Here is a 17,763-nt window from a genome sequence, read left to right on the forward strand (position 1 = left end):
AACAGCTGGACCAAGCACTGCCAGAACACACTCATGAGCCAATGTGAGTGCCTGTGCAAAGAGGCTGTGGCCTCTCCCCTTTTGCATTCTCTAGGCAATCACGTGGGGCCGTCGAGAAACGATATTTTGCAGACGCGCGATGAACGCATGCGCCTCCGCATGGCGTGCTCCAAGAAGAGTTCGGCACGAGTAACAACAACAGAGACTACAGTGAATTCCTGGCGTGCTCCACTTGCAAGGACGCGTCGACATCGGGCAAGGTGCCCGTGATGAAAGGAACATTAGGTCGACTCATGCGCTGCTTCGCATGCTACTCCCGGTTCTAAATTTTAATCAGCCTTACTTATGAAAAATTATATGTCAAATATATCTATTATAGAAGAGCCACAAAAAGGCATTATGTACAGAGGCGAAAACAAGGTACCGAACTGATTAAGAGTCATGTGAATTTGAATATTTCACGCATCTAGTATATCGGCGGGTAGAAGGTAATATTCGTTTTTTGGTGTTTTACCCGCCAAAATAACGATGATATTTGGAGATAAAGTGCAGTGAGGGACTCTGAATCAATTGTGACCATTTTGTTAATTTTTATTCGCCTGCCTTGCTAATTTGCTGCAATTTACTGCGTTTGTTGTAATTGAGAGACTCTATTTCAATGCGTGTAGAACTTGCTTATGCTTCGTTAACTTGTGCTTGTTCGTTTCGACAATATCAGAATGACACTTACATATATCAGTTGCGTAATTTAAAACAAAATGTTTTTTGCTCTATCCGTGGATATCTTCTGCACCATTATTTTATTTTAAAAGGATACGTCGAGAAGATTCTTCTCATAAATTACCAACAATTGGACAGTCAAAAGCCGGGTAGCGAAAAGTTAGTAACGGGGCAAGAAAGTTAATAACGGCTGCAGTTACTACTTCTTTCGTTACAGTTATACTGTTTACTAACCTAAGTAGTAAAAAAGTAGCAAAAAGCTAGTAACGCTTGCAGCTAGTAACTGTTTACTAACTTATGTAATAAACAGGTAGCAAAAGCTTAGTAAAGGTCCAAGAAAGATAGTAAGGGTTGCAGTTAATATGCCCATTTCCTAGCACTTGCTACCTTTTTACTAGATTTTTAAAGAGTGTTCAGCTATCGTGTTAAACTCCTAACAGAGAAGCTTAAGGATCCCCAAATTTTTCTTGAGAGAGGAGCCGACTTACATATGTTGCTAATTGTACTTTATGGGGCTTTTAGTCACGCACTCTGTCGTGCTTCGCCTGCTGCGCCCATCCAAGCGTCGGAAAACGCCTTTGAAATGCAAAAGCTTTAGATCAGACGCGTAAATTTACGCGACAACGGCCTTTCTGAGAAACAAGGTGTCGTGAAACTTGCGAAACGTTCTCAGAATCGCAGTTTACACATGAATAGAGCGGAAAGAAGAGGAGAAGGAAGAGACAAGAAGAAAGAGAGGGCAGCCTTACTCCCGTATTCACAATCGCTCCTTCACTGAAGCGCTCTCTTGGACTCTAAAAAGTCGATGGGAGCGCCGTTTCTTGGCCGAACATGTCACTGCATATCGGCAATACTCTGCAGCGATTCTTGAGAAGCGCAGCGTCAATTTCAGTCGAGCAGCGGCGCAGTGCTCAACTCACTCGAGTGAAGGATGGAATTCCGAGACGAGCAGCGTTTCTGAATACGGGGGTTAGTACATCGGCCAACATTCTTTTTAAGTGTGAGAATGACCACCACAAAAAGGTCGATGGACGGGGACAGGCGCATACTTGCACCAAAGATTTATTCCAGATGTACAGGCGCATTCAAGCAGTGCGCGTGCCTGGCCAAAACGTTATCACAACAGAATATTTACTCTGTTCTGCATCACCCCAAAGCTTATCTACGCTTTTCAGTGAACTTTATCTCGCCGAGGTATCGCTGATGCAGTCAATGTCCTTTCTTTGTTAAGTGACACGCTTATCGTATCATTCGTCCTCTGCAATCCTGGCACCGACACAAAATCACAAGCTCTTTGAGAATCAGCCTATTCTCTACTCAATGCATTAGAAAACAGGCGTCTGTATTCTTTTTTTTTTTTTGCCGTGGTGGATCAGGTGCTAGTGTTGTCGGCTGCTGAGCCGATGGTCATGGGTTCCGTCCCGGCCCCGGCAGTTGTATTTTGATGGGGCCCGAATTGTAGAAGCCCTTGTACTGTGCGATGCCAGTGCGAGTTAAAGAACACCAGATGGTCCGAATTTCCGGAGCTCTATACTACGGCGTCTCACGTAGTGATATCGTTGTTTTCAGACGTAAAACCCCACATATTATTATCCTAATTATATACTCAAGTTCACGTAAGTGAAGCAGAGGCGAGCGCTATACGAAAGGCCTACCTTATAAGAAGAAAAGCTTAGGACTGTGTCAGTGATACCTTTGCAAACTTGCACAGCAGTGAAATGTTGTTCATTGAACAGCGTAGATAGCCCACGTGATGACGTATAGGAGGCAATGAAATCTTTGGATGATTGCAGTTTTTCTGCACACGCAGTGGTTTATTTTTTGGGTGTGCTCATACGTTACCTTTAAAGGTTAGTTGCAAGTCTGCGCCTGTGCTTGTCTATTTTTCTCTTTGTGGTCCTTATGCATGCAGTTATGAAATGTTTGCTAAGGTAAACCTACTTGTCGGAGATAAAGATCTACGCACATCAGCCGTTGGCACTTTGATAATAATATCTGAGGTTTAACGTCCAAGAACCATGATTAAAATACGAGAGACGCCGTAATGGAGGGTAAAAAGTTCTGAATGGCTAGTGTTCTTTAACATGCACTGAACTCGCACAGTACACAGCACTTCACAGTTTCGTCACCATCGAAATGCCACTGCCGCGGGCGGGAACGAGCGCGTGACCTTTGGGTGAACAGCCGAGCACTTTAACACCACCGCGGCGGACACCTGTTACCGCTTCCGTGTCTTCGCGAGAACGTATGTGCGATCTTGTGGTCTCTCTGCCTTTCCGTCTTTCGCGAAAGGTCCTCAGTTATACCGGTGGTTGTGAGCGTGCCCAATTAGGGTCTTTCGTATTGTCGGCCACTCTTTATAATCTGGTATTCATTTTTAATGGACCACTACAATCTGCTCCGTGCAGAAAAAAAACGGGACCCTGAGAATCTGTGGTGAGTTAAAAGACAGTTATACATAGAAGAATGGAGAGGAAAAGTAGAAGGGTTAACCAAGTTTAGCTCGGTTGGCTGCCTTCTACTTGGGGTTGGGGAAAGAGGGAATAATAGAACGCAAATAGGTAGAGAGAAAAGAAGAGTAAGAAGGAGATGGATAAGTAGTCAGCGCGAGACTGCACAGCGCAATCTCACACTGTTCTTTCACAGGCACCCGTGAAGTAAGACGGTCTTGAAGAACAAGAGCGATTTTGTGGCTTTGCGCGTAGAGAGATCGTCGACCAAGGTCCCAGCATCTTATTTTTTGTAAGTAGTCATGAATCCACGTGAGTTAAGATTCCCACTGAACCCAGCTTGTGAAGCAAAGCCCTATAGGGCTTTGCTATATCGAATAGAGGGTATACCCTCTACTCGAGATAGCCCTGACAATCGCATAAACCTGTACTTGTACGCGTGTTGCCTATGGTATTCCCAGGTTGCGCACGAAATTGACAGTTATGAACTCCTATAAGTGACTCATCCAGTACAACAGGCTTTCTTTTGGCATTGCTTCTTACCGACGACCCTTCAGGGAACGATAGAAACAGTACTTGAAGCACTATCATGAGTTCAGTCATGTCCTGACCATATTCTTATATCACAAAGAAGCGGCAAGTGCCATAACTTCAAAGAAGTCTTGCTACTCAAGTATGATATATTGCTTCATTCAGAGAAATGCCGTATGAGTGAGCACTCGACATCTAGTATCTGTTATCACATGGATGGAGAGGGCTGACACCAAATCTAGACGAAACGTCGAGATCCGTAGATTACCATACGTGGCTCGAGATGTCAGTGTCCTTCTTTCATTCTATACAAGGTCCCATTTTCTAACAACTTCCTGGCTACCTTGGCCACCATTCCGGTGCCGTTGAGCAAGTTTCAGGCAAACAAGTCAGACGAGTATAGTGTGCGATAAAACAAACAACGTTATGAAGTTCTTTAAAGACCTGGCGTTTTTACCACCTGTTCAGAACACCCTGTCTCATTGTGATCAGAGCCTAGCGTCACGACTGAAACTTGATGCATCACCTTACGACACCGTTGCTGCTCCGTTACACCTCATTCATAGCAAGCAAAGAGGACCTATCGATCTCAGTCATCGGGCGTTGACAGAGGTCGAAAGAATTTTTTGGGCGAAATGAGATTGAACTTCTGGCGTTTGTGCTTGTTGTGACGAGTTGTCGAGGCTACTTTCCGGTACGGAAATTTATACTAACTAATGAGCAGCCGTTACTGTTATTAAGAAGACCACACCACTGAACAACGACAATGGCCGCAACGAGAATCTATAAACGAGTTGTTTTCAATGGCACTCGCATCACCTGCAATAAAACTCCAGCACCCAGCTTGCAGCAGGCAACTTAATGAGTAATTCGCCTGAATTCATGACGCGCTAGGTGGTCGTTGAAAAAGACGGAATGATGTGCGTGCTCACGATGCTCCAGCACAACGAGCCGGTTGTTCCTTTGAAGAAATCGGAAACATCCACATCGAAAAAGATTATGCTTTCTACAGCATACAAGTATGTATGTTGTTCAGCATAAGCTATAGAAAGCTGACTGCTTTTTGTGATGCTACAGGTTGTGTACCAGACAATCTGCACGAGCTTTCGGTTCATCAGGTGTCGTTGAACAGGGTCCATGTGCAGGAACCATTGTACAGAGACTGTTTGGTTATGGGGACAGTGGCCTGTGCAATTATTTTATGTTGCTCATCACTGGGTTCCCGCCTTGAAGCTGGTTACAAGTTCGAAGTTCTGGCGGCTTCGACTTAACAAAATTATCAGAGCTTTATCCATCGAGAGGAAGGTTCAGTCACCTTGCTACGGACATTGATCAACACTACCCTGTGTGCCATGAGGGGTATCGCCCGTCAGGTCTCGTGTTCTGGCAATGCTCGGCTTTACAAAATGCCTCTTTTAATAATCAAGAGAACTGGGAGGAAGTCCTCAGAAACGGCGACCTCCACGAACAACTAAGGGCTGTCCAAAGGGCCCGCGAACGAGCGGGGGATTGTGGTGTTGCGGCTCCAACGTGGGCGTGGTTCGCAACTACGACTCTGTTGTTTTTAGGACCCAAATGAACTTTGTTGACTGACTGACTGACTGACTGACTGACTGACTGACTGACTGACTGACTGACTGACTGACTGACTGACTGACTGACTGACTGACTGACTGACTGACTGACTGACTGACTGACTGACTGACTGACTGACTGACTGACTGACTGACTGACTGACTGACTGACTGACTGACTGACTGACTGACTGACTGACTGACTGACTGACTGACTGACTGACTGACTGACTGACTGACTGACTGACTGACTGACTGACTGACTGACTGACTGACTGACTGACTGACTGACTGACTGACTGACTGACTGACTGACTGACTGACTGACTGACTGACTGACTGACTGACTGACTGACTGACTGACTGACTGACTGACTGACTGACTGACTGACTGACTGACTGACTGACTGACTGACTGACTGACTGACTGATTGACTTATGTGGCGCGAGGTGAGTATCTAGGCAAGATGGAAAATCCTGCGCAACCTGATAATCGCACAGACCTGCACTCGTACGCGTGCTGCCTATGGGATTGCCAGGCTGCTTATGGTTTTCTTTTTCGTTAATTACCAGAGCTTCGTTTCTTGCCAAAGTGAGTTCGATTGGTGGCCATGCCACCTGCGCAGGTACGTTCAGTTGCCTGAAGCGGTAGTCTGTCGGCTAAACATCGCCTTCATGAAAACTATTGGAAATAAAATGCTGTTAATAGTCACATGCTCACAAAGATGGTGGCTAGAACTCATGTTTTTTTTTGCGTCAGGCAACATACGCATGCAGAACCACTGTATAGGGCACAGCCACGTCTATGTATATACTACATCGCGCCCTTACTTTTCCTCCATGGCCAATCAGCGCGCATCTGAGGCGACACTTCTGCTACTTTCACCTAAGCCCTGCGCACATTTTTCAGGTGGTTCTACTCCGCAAAGTTGCTTGAGGCAACGGCACGCAATTTTTCGGTTAGAAACTAGTTGAAATTGCGCAAAGTAGTTTTGCGCTATTCATATTCGAACCACGTGCACTCCCTACTGTATCGAAAAAGTAGGCGGGCAAACAAAGGAAGCAACCGACGTACACGAGTGCGGTGCATATCTTTCCATCAGTCGTTCGGTGAATTAAGAAAAGGTAACGTCTGGTACTGGATCATTTTTAAGCTTTTTCTCCCGCTAACTGGTATCTTCTCTTGGTCATATACTGTATGCGGCCTTTTCTTAGTTTATCTCGCGTACGTTGAATCATCGTGTAATTACTCTGCATAAGTGCACCCTTAAGATGATAAAGAGGTGCATATTCTGCTAAAAGTAACAAGACAGCTAAAATGAAAAGAAAGACAGCTAGAAAAAGTGGCTGCACGTCTGCAAGAGAATCTGCTCTTCTTGAGAGAAAGGGAGAAACTGAACAAGTACAGACAAAAAGATGACAAGGTAACCTCGTTTGATGTAATACCTTATCAGTTGCACCCACGACTTTTCAGCTGCGTCGACCGGATTTCGTACGCATGGCAAGGTAAAGATTAACAACAATGTAACGGAGCATTGTCGAATGTTATAAACTCAAGGCGCGCATATTCTTCAGCATTTCATTAGGTTCCCGAGTCATCACGGTACTTGACTGCTGAGCCGTAGATAGATGGATCAAATTCCGATCACGCCGGCCATTTTTTTTTTTTTGATAAAAGAGAGATGCCAGAAGTCAATGTACTTACATTTAGGTGCATGTTAAGTAACTCCAAGTGGTCAAAGTTTTGGAAGCTTTCCCATACGGCGTTTCTCACAATCATATCATGGTTTCGGTACGTAAAAGCCCACCGCTTTTTAATTACGGCGATATGCTAACACCTTCCATTTCAATATATTTGTTTTACACTTTTTACGCCATCTTCAAGCCCTCCCAGCTGAAGGAGAATATCATAATATCGCAGAAAACGAACGAATCCTGGAATTTCTCACAAGTCAACATCTTGACCTCGGAATACTTTTTTTTTGCTACGTTGAGTCTCTTCTCGTCGCCAACCAACTGCATTACTGGCGTATCGTATTTGTTTTCGGTGTGTCTCGCTTGCGTGGCTTGTGACAGAGAAGCGTTCAATGCATACTAGCGTCACAAATTACGGGCTAGGTGACAAGGTCGCACAAAGAGCCCAGCATACCGATGGAAGCGAAGCAACGCGCTGCCGTCATAGTGGTTACGACAGGCAGTCACACAAGAGTTGCTGCATCCCGCTACGCGACGTCACCTTTCACGTGCATGGCCGCAAGAGAGACACGTGGTGACTATGTCTGCAACAGTTCGCAGCTTACGTCATACAAAATTATCTCTGTATGAAAGAAGGGCAATTTTAAGAGCTAGTCTTTCTTCGCTACACACCTCACTAGTTGTAACTAACAGACAAGATAGAGGGAAGAAATATAGGAAAGATAGGGTGATTAACTTGGCTGCGTTCACTCTGCTAGCTTTACACATGTATGGGGAGGGGAGTAAAGGAGTAAAAGATAGAGAAAGAAGGCGATGCACATTGCACGCCACAAACAGTGCACGGTTTCACGGTTGGTCGCTCCGTGATGCTGCAGTACTTCAAGAGTGCTTGTATGGCTTCCAGCGCCGATGTTCTGCGAAACCATGCTCCCAAGATCTTTTCTTGAGTAAAGAGACAATAAGCGAGTCTCCTTCAGGCACACTGGAGAGGCCGAAGCTTTCGTTCCTAATAAAGACAGTGGCACAAGAGATGGCCATTTAATAAAATGCTTTGTTGTACGCATCGACATTTGAGTGAAAAAAAGCACGAGATTCGAGAAGACAACTAAATGAGCGCTCCTGTATAGCCGTCTTCTATTCTTGTGTCTCGTCCAATTTCGCGCTCAGATGTATTGAAGAGGTAGTCTTAGACTAGTCTCAACATGGTCAGTAGCCTCAACACAGTCGCAGCTCTCGTACTTGGATGAGTCAACTATGCCGATGTGGTAGTTGAATGGGTTATTAAACTCTACACCAGCACGTAGCCTACACAGCATTGTCGCGTCATGATATTGATTGAATGATATGTCGAGTTTAACGTCCCAAAATCACCATACAACTTATGAGAGACGCCGTATTGGCGAGCCCCGGAAATCCCGACGACCTGGGGTTCTTTAACGTGCACCCAAACCTGAGCATTCTCACCTCCATCGAAAATGCAGCCGCCGATGCCGGGATTTGACCCCGCGACCTACGGGTCAGCAGCCGAGTACCTTAGCCACTAGACCACCGTGGCTGGGCCGTTCTCGCGTCATGCCGCGAAAGCCAAGAAAATTGTCGGGGATGTTATTTTGTAGTGCTTTTAGTTTAGAAAGTATAAAGTGGTCCAAAAGATCATTTCCGACTGTTTGGGACCGACTGCCCTCCCTTTGTTCACTCATAGCAAACGTCTCATTCTGGCCGACTGAATGTCTTGGGGTAGTATTCAAGGGATCATTGGTCTGCTGCCAGCTCGCAAAAACAGAGCGTGCTTCATGACGACAGAAGGCAGAGCGCTCCGCACTCGCTTTCATGGCCACTAGCTGCGTCGACTGTTTGAAATGCACTCATATAAGCCATAAAGGAGACGGCGGGATGAATGACGTGATAGCTGACTTCGCAGAGCATGGTACGCTTTATTCGAAGGTCACATGTTCGGTTCAGGTCAGTGGCAAGCCGTTTTTTCGTGCACTTTACTTTCTAGGTATTTAAAATTACTACAAAAACAACATCTCTTACTCTTTTTGGGCCTTTTTAGTTCTAATTCACGTAATTTCTCAGGTTTAACGTGCGAAACTCATGGCATATATATGATTATAAGGCGTGCCGTAGAGGGGAGCTCCAGATTGATCAGCTTTTTCTATTTTCCAGTACTAGCCTATGCTGCTTTGGAAGAGGCAGGACAACCGGCATCGGCAGAACGGAAGCATCCGAGAACAGAAGGCGTTTCACGACTTAGGTGCTAGGGAAAGGTCACATGGCATCGCAAAAAGGGCGGATTTTTCGATCGCGTATACTTCAACGTGCACTTGAAACCAAGTGCACGGGTGCGACGATAGTTTTAGCGCGAGAACAGAACGGTGACACAGAGACAAGGACACGAAGGACACGAAGGTCCTTCTTGTCTCTGTGTCGTCGTTCTGTTCTCGCGCTATGGCTATCGTCATGCCATACCAACTAGCCCAAGCTGCCACACTTCTAAGGCACGGGTGCGCTTGCGTTACTGTCCCGTGGAAATGCGACCGTCATGTCTGGGCAGTGGACTCGTTAACTCGTCCTATAAAATGACACATATGGAAACTGGGTGTAAATTCTAGATTTCCGAGCATCTCTTGCTGTTCTATTTTAGTGCCAGCGGTATCGTACGCAAACTTGTGTTCGAAAGCACTGTAGCGGAATGGAAACTGACTTGCGAAGTTTGGAGTCGTTTAAGGCGCTCACCTCTCAGAACACCCATTTTCGGCATGCTTTCCCACCATCGAGACTTATTGTTGCCCTTATATTCTCAAGGTCGCAGGCTATCGATGTTTTTCCTGACAACCAAGCTCACGGATGCAGTATATTCGCGTTGTGTCCATGTCAGCGTTCGCATTGACGGGCGAATACAAAAATGGCCTTTTTTGTTGCCCGCCATAAAGATATACAGCCTATTCAAGTATCGCAGTCAGGACACAACGCATGTGTTTTATGCGGCTGTCGCTTTGCTCGGCAAATAGAGAGCGTCTCGTGACACATATTGCGAGGTTTATTGAAGATATCCTACGTCAACTTAAAGAAGAAGGCCCGCATGACACAACAAGAGCCCCTATACGTGGCATATGAAAAAAAAGGAGCCCCAATTTAGGATTATTTGTTGTGTTTTCACGACCCATAACCATGATATGATTATGGGGGACGCTGTAGTGGACGGCTTCGGAAATTCTCGCCATTGACTGTCCTTTAACGTTCCCTCACATTTACGTACACAGAACTCTGGCATTTCACCTCAGTCAAAATGCGGCCGGTATTCGGACCTGCTACCAACCGGTCAGCAGTCAAGGGTCATAACCACTAGATCCCCCCGTCGGGTGGTGAGTGTCCGAATTTAAAATAACATACTGCTCTGACACTGTTTTCAAAAGAAGACTTTAACCAATCGTAATTCTTGCATACAAGTATTATTAGCGAAAGCAGACAGCGGGCTTCGCATCTAAAAGATCTGTCAATTATTCATCGTGTTAGCACTGTTGCACCTATTTATGACATTGTTCCAGCAATGTAACGAATAGGTGCAATAATGCTAACTACGACTCTGCAGTTAGTTAATTATAAAATTTGTTTACTGACTGATTGATTGCATTCCGCACATACCGCGAAACCGGAGAGAAAATATTCCCGCGAATTGTAGGAATTGCGTGTACCATCGCACTTTACATGGCCACGTAGGAGATGAATGAGTCGCTCCCCTTGCCCATGTCCATACATAGCTGACGTGTAGCTTTGTGGGCTGCGCCAGCGGGGTTTCCTCGGTACACTTCAGAAGGTTCCAACGCCAGCTATTCTTTATTCATTTCAAGTGTGGGGCGCATTGCGGGCATGGGCTGTCGTGTGCTGTCATCGCTTGCGTAACGCGGGCAAGATGACGTGTGAAAGCAGAACGATAGACGAAGGAGGCGAGAAATAGACAAACGGAGAAAGAAAGCGGAGAAAAATGTAAAGGAAAATTGATGTTCTGCGCAAGAAACTCTGAAATTGTATTCTGGAGGCGCTGTTTTCTTTAGAGTGCCTCGAGCGTGTAGCGGAGGCGAATGAGCGCATCGAGGCACGTTAGACAAAAGCGCCATCTGGCTGTTATCTTCGAAAACGAAGGCGTGCAGCCAGCGGAGAAAGATGCGCACCAGTATCGGAGGTGATAAGGCGAAGCGACGGACAGGTGCCACCACCGTGACGTCGTAGCAAAGCGTTGGAAACGCCTTTTTGAGCTTCGCGTTGCACTGTCAGCGCAGCGCGATAAACGCTACATTCCTTAGAGATACTTGTGTGTGCCTCTTATAATGTAAAAGCAGACATACAAAACTTCGGAGTGTTGTTATGGCGCCTGATATATGCGCAATAGTTGCTTTTTAATTGACAATCGCACAACTATATGAACGCTAAACTTTGAGCAATAATGGTGGGCGCTGTGAATGGGGTTGGCCGTTTGGTGCCGTTTGAGGTATCGTTAGTGCGGATAAACAGACAAATGTACAGACAGACAGACAGACAGACAGACAGACAGACAGACAGACAGACAGACGAAAATTTTTCCGTCGAAGGTTACCAAAAAAAAGACTATCGTCTTTAATTGAAATGGATGGTTGAATGAATAAATGAACTTTATTAGGTCCATCGGAACGTGCTTTAGCACGTTGCGGGCCGCTTCCACGTCGGAACAGATAGAGAAAGTTTCTCTGCTGCGTCGCGGGCCCAGTGGAATGTCCATTGCTGTTGTTCAAGTTCAAAAACTTTAAAAGAGAGAGAGAGAACAAAATAGAGGAGGAAAGAAAGAGAAAACTGTAGAGAAACAAAGGCCGCATTTCCTCCAGGCTTTACACCACTGGTGTGAATCAGCTGTAATTTGTTTTCTTTATTGAATCAACTTCGTCGACGGAGATGTCCTGTCTTGGTAACCTTCGAATCACTGTAAGGACCCGGCTCAACAAAGTGGTTTAAAGATATCGTGCGCTGGGACCTCTTTAGCAGCACCGCACTGTTCATGCGCAAGCCATATATCATGAGATACGGAGTGCAGTCATTCTCTCATTAAGTGTACCGACATTCGAGTCAGGTCACCTTTTCTGCCACTATTGGTGAAGAGAGTGCGTACGTAGGCCGCGACAATCCTCAGGTGTGTGACATTATCCGTAAACGTACCGTTTTATTTATGCTGGTTGTGATATATTGGCGCTTTATTTATGCTAATTGTGAAATAGTACCGCCTGTACCCTGCTCTATATTCCGTAGTACGTGTAGTTCCGAACACAGCGGAAGACAACAGCAGGACATACCACTAAATACGTTGCAATGTATGTATGTATGTATGTATGTATGTATGTATGTATGTATGTATGTATGTATGTATGTATGTATGTATGTATGTATGTATGTATGTATGTATGTATGTATGTATGTATGTATGTACGTGTGTGTGTGTGCGTGTGTGTGTGCGTGCGTGCGTGCGTGTGTGCGTGCCTGTGTGTGCGTGTGTGCGTGTGTGCGTGCGTGTGTGTGTGTGTGTGTGTGTTTATGTGATAGTATTATTTCGATGTAGTGGTACCACGACCAGATAAACACAACTAAGGCTCCTCGCATGATCGGTAAACTACCATGTCCTAGTTGTATACTTACCAACAACACGCAAGTACATGGCCTAGAGCCTCTTCTTTTTTTTAACAACCAAGTCGCTCTAAAACGCTGCATTCACACAGCATTTAATAGTCCTCATGTTTGAGAGAATGCCAAGAGCAGTTAGCGATGTGCTTGAACCAGAAAGCGGCACCCAATCTGAAATTATTCTGGTGAATGGAGGGTACGACGACAATCAACAGCACTCTAGAAAGTTGCGCTTGCCGATCTTATTACGATACATTAGCAGCCGAGCAAGGCCAAATGCTTTCGTACGTCGTTTCAGGCATACGTAGAAACCGCTACACTCGCGCTGACATCACCGGGAGAGCCACACTTTGAGAATTTGCATGACGTACGCGCACATAGAAACACAAGGTGGCTAGCAGACGACGCATGGCGCAATCCACACTTCGCCATTTCGGCCAGTTGTCGCCAGGTGGCGACTCTGCTTGATGTTGCGGCCAATGGAGTCTTTTTTCAAATGCGTTTCGAGCACGGAGGAAGGAAAAGATGCGTTTCGTGCGTTTCGAGCATCAGCGTGATTTTGTGATGGAATACTAGACTGCCACGCCGAGGGCCCGGGTTCAAGTCCAATTTCATCCGGGACATTTTTGTCTTAATTCACTTCATGTGTATCGGTTACGCCACCTACTGAAACGGTGACACTGCTCAACGCAGGAGCAGGCCTAAGAACTGTGCTCCTGAATGTGAGCAAGCTATATTTTGCCGAGAGTTACCGCGGATACACGTGACGGGATTCGCATCTGCATCACCGCTCGCTGGATTTCGTGCCGACTGGTTGTGCCCCCGCGATCTCCGACAGCAGCGCAGCTCTGGCCGACGGGGTTCGCCTTACGCCACCTCCTGTCGCCGACAAGTGCTCTCGCCAGTGGTGTCCCGTCCTCGGACTCCTGCGACCATCTCCATCTTTCCTATCTTCTCGTTACTTTCGTATCTTGCAGGCCGTGCGCCTCGCTTTCCCCCTCCTCTCTCTCTCTATCTCTTTACCTTTTAATCCTATTTTTTTAATCCCTCCTTTACCCCCCTCGTGAGCTGCTGTTGAGGTGTCCTCCCCCTGAGAGACAGTTACGGGGCCCACTTTTCTCTTCTTTCATTTAAAATCACTTCCACGTGTACGCACAGATATCGCCCGAGAAATGACAGCGCATGCACAGGCATTGCTGCCGTTGCTTTCCCCCTATTTATAACGCAATGGTGCTCAAACAATGGTAAAAGTTATATATATTCAAGAAATGAAATTAGCTAAGGCCCGTTGCCAGGCCAGTTGGTTGGTGCTCATCATTCATATGGGTATAGCGCACCACGGCATGGACACAAAAGAGAGACGCACACACGGTGAGTTGGTGTGCGTCTCTCTGTTGTGTCCTTGCCGTTGTGCGTTGTACCGATATGAATGATGAACGTTTTCAAGCTCATACGGATGTGGACTAAAGAACCGCCTGTAGCCTGTGGTTCTACCAGAAGCTGCTTTAACAAAACTTTTTTCTGTCGTCACTGCGTCTTTTTATTGGTCATTCATATTCACTATTTACATGTCCCGCACCGGGATTGGCTGAGATGTTTGCAGAAATTATCAGCGTGTTGATTATTTTTCACGTTCTGGGCTGGGACAAGGAAACGAAGAAGAAGAAGAGCGCGAGCGAGGGACGCGGGGACGCTCAAGTGACAGCAGAGCGCTTCCGAACGCAGTTAAATAAACAAGTGTTTTTTGCCTTATACTTTAAAGACGGAGTTGAGTCTGATCGCAGTGTCGGGAACGCCATCGTCTAAACATTGGTGTCGAAACCCGGAATTGAAAACCAGGACCCTACGGACGGCTACCAGTCAACTGCAGCAGCATGGAGCGACTGAAGTCGAAGCGGACGGCGCGGCGAGCACAGAACACGAGGATTATAAACGAGGCAAGTGAGCTCCTCGCTAACGACTCTGCCTCCTATGACCAGCTCGACTCCATATATGAGAGGCTGATGGCTAATAACGAAGAGCTTGAAAACCTGAACAACGAGATTGAGCCGCATATACCTGACGAGGAGTTCGAGGTCGAGTACAACGCTGTCTTAGAATACGAGGACGTTGCTACGCGCATTCTCGCTGAGATTCTCAGCAAGAAAGATTGCATGCTAAGGACATCGACCGGAACTCAAGAAACAGTTGCCCAGACAGTCGTAGCACCATCAGACGGAACTGGAGTTGAATTGCCTAAACTGACAATAGCTCCTTTTTTGGAGATATATGCAAGTGGACCGAATTTTGGGAACAATTTTACCAAATTGTTCATAGTAACAATCGCATCACTGCCACAGAGAAGTTCCATTACCTGCGACTGTATCTTAAAGGAGACGCTGCATCAGTAATTGCGGGCCTTCCGACGACAGAAAGTTGCTACAGTGACGCCATCAAAATGCTACAGAAGTGATTTGGGAACAAGACGCGCCTGGAGCAAGAATATTTTGCCAAGCTACGGATGTTAAGCCCTGTCCGTTCATCGACTGACACCAAAGCGCTACGCAGCTTGTACGACCAAGTTCTCGTGAATATCCGAGGCTTAGAGACTTTGGGTGTGCACAAGTCGTCCTTTTCGTCAATGCTCTGCGACATCCTACTGCGTGCTCTTCCACGGGATATCGTATAGTCGTGCAGTATCATCGATCATGTGCCGTCCAGTTGGCATATGACTCGAGAACTGAAGCTACACCCGTGGGACTGGACCGTGTGCTCAACTTCCTGTGTATCGAGCTGGAAAGCCTGGAGAAGAGTGATTTTAAGGATGCCAAAGGACGAGAACATGGAACACTCCCCGTGGCCAGTCAGTCGACGTACTCTCGGCGTGGGAAACCGACGTCATCTGTGCTTCACAGCAACTCGGTACGAGAAAAAAACGACAACTGCGTATTCTGCTCGTCCAGCCATCATGGATCGGAAGCCTGCACAGCTGACTTGTCACTGACGCAGAAGAAAGAACTGCTTTCCAACGACAAAAGGTGTTTCCGCTGCACCACCAAAGGACATCGGGCACGGGACTGCAAAAAAAGGATTTCCTGCTCGAAATGCCAAGCTCGACACGCTACAAGCATGTGCGATCCCGATAGGTGTTCGCGGAAGTCAGACTATGCTAACAAGAACCACGAAAAAAATACGACAGTCTGTGCATCACTTGGAAGAAGACCCGTCAAGGAAGACTCTACCACTTCCGTTTTTCTTCAGACTTTCAAAGCATGGGCCATGAATGATGACACCTGCCGCTACATACGAGGCGTTTTCGATGGTGGCAGTCAGAGGACTTTCGTAACTGAAGATCTGTCCAAGCACCTCAAGCTGAAAAGCGTGGGAGCAACTCGAATAGCCTTCAATACTTTCGCAAATACATCGGACCAAGAGGCTAAGAGGCGTCGCATAGTAGAACTACGACTGCGAAGCCAGTTTTCCGACGCGGAAATAGTCTTAACTGCAATAGAGATCCCAAGCATCTGCCAAGACATCGCAGAGACTGCAATGGACGTAGCCTTCGTTGCGTCTTTCAAGAAGCTGGGAAACGATGTTGCTGATGAGCTCCAACATCCATCTATCATAACTAAGAGTGGCATCAGCGTACTTATCGGGTCCGATCAGATGTGGAAAGTGTTGACCGGCGAAGTTTCACGGTGCGAAAGCAACGAATCATTGATCGCACTGAACTCCAAGCTTGGATGGACCTTCCAGGGAAGCACATCGCACTTGGTGTCCCACCCAACTACTTCACAAATGATGGTGTGCGTGCTAAAAGCCCAAGCTACCGATTCCGACGAAATATTGCGCTCCTTTTGGGAACTTGAAAACATAGGAATTACGGACGCGATAAACAAGCCACCTGAAATGAGCGACACCGTGAGGCATTTTGAGCAAACGATTAGCTTCAAAAAACGGAAGATATGAAGTGACCCTCTCTTGGAAGGATAATTTCGAGCTTGCAAGCAACAGGCAAGTAGCCGTTACTCGACTGGACAAGCTTGTCAACCGTCTCAACTCCAGAAAAAGACTGCTCGAAACGTATGGCCATACCATAAGGGAGTACTTGAGGGCAGGACACGCCGAAGTAGTCAGTGACGTACCTGCAGAGGTGACGAAATTATATTACATGCCGCACAAGGAAGTCATGCGTGAACAAGCACTGACGACAAAAATGAGAGTGGTGTTTGACGCTTCGTCACATGCCAAGGGATGCAAGTCCCTTAATGACTGCCTTCAAAAGGGAGACAACTTATACCAAGACCTCGTGCAAATTCTGCTACGCTTCAGAACGCACCCGGTGGCAGTTATCGCGGACATAGAAAAGGCATTCCTTCAAATTGCGCTTCGGGAGGACGACAGACGCTTTCCGCTTTCTCTGGTTTGCAGAAGGAGATTTATCCAAGGGCAAGCTGCAAGAGTGGAGGATGACATGAGTGCCCTTTGGAGCCACATGTAGCCCATTTTTGCTCACAGCTACTATTCTCTACCACGTGAAAAGAGCACCGGCTGTCATGGCACAAACTGCGCAATCTCTTGCCGAGTCGTTTTACGTGGATTACTTAGTCACTGGTGCCGACAGAGAAGAGGAAGCCGCTAAACTATGCTGAGAAGCGCGCACAATAATGAAATCGGCCGGCATGACATTGCGAAAATGGACAACAAATTCAGCAAATTTGATGCGTACGCTTGAAAATCAAGTGGAATCTACTAGTAATGAGATGGTCGTTCTTCACGAAACGTCGGTCAAGGTCCTGGGTTTGGTTTGGAATCCTGCAAAGGATGAATTCAACTTTTCGGTTGAAAATCTACTCCGGTTTTTGACAGCACAGACGGGTACAAAACGATTTGTCTTGCAGTCAGCATCAAGAATATTTGACCCGTTGGGATTTGTAGTACCATATACTATTGTCATACGAATATTGTTTCACAGACTGTGGATACGAGGAATTGGCTGGGATGAAGTCCTACCCAATGACCTGCAAAAAGAATGGAATTATTGGGTCATCCAGCTGCCGCAACTGCAAGACGTCGTCGTTCCTCGCTATCTGGGCGGCGGAGCAAGAAAGACCAATGTGCTTCAAGTACATGTTTTCTGCGATGCCAGTCCAGCGGCATACGGA

The 17,763-nt window shown here is 46.5% G+C and overlaps 1 protein-coding gene across 2 annotated transcripts in view; it reads right to left on the bottom strand.

Moving 5' to 3' along the window:
* Positions 1–17,763, bottom strand: part of LOC119160983 (scoloptoxin SSD14-like) — a 236,204-nt gene that overhangs the window by 130,436 nt on the left and 88,005 nt on the right. The gene's annotated exons all lie outside the window — the stretch shown is intronic.

The sequence above is a fragment of the Rhipicephalus microplus genome, chromosome 3 (assembly GCF_043290135.1).
Source record: "Rhipicephalus microplus isolate Deutch F79 chromosome 3, USDA_Rmic, whole genome shotgun sequence".
NCBI classification, from domain to species: Eukaryota; Metazoa; Arthropoda; class Arachnida; order Ixodida; family Ixodidae; genus Rhipicephalus; species Rhipicephalus microplus.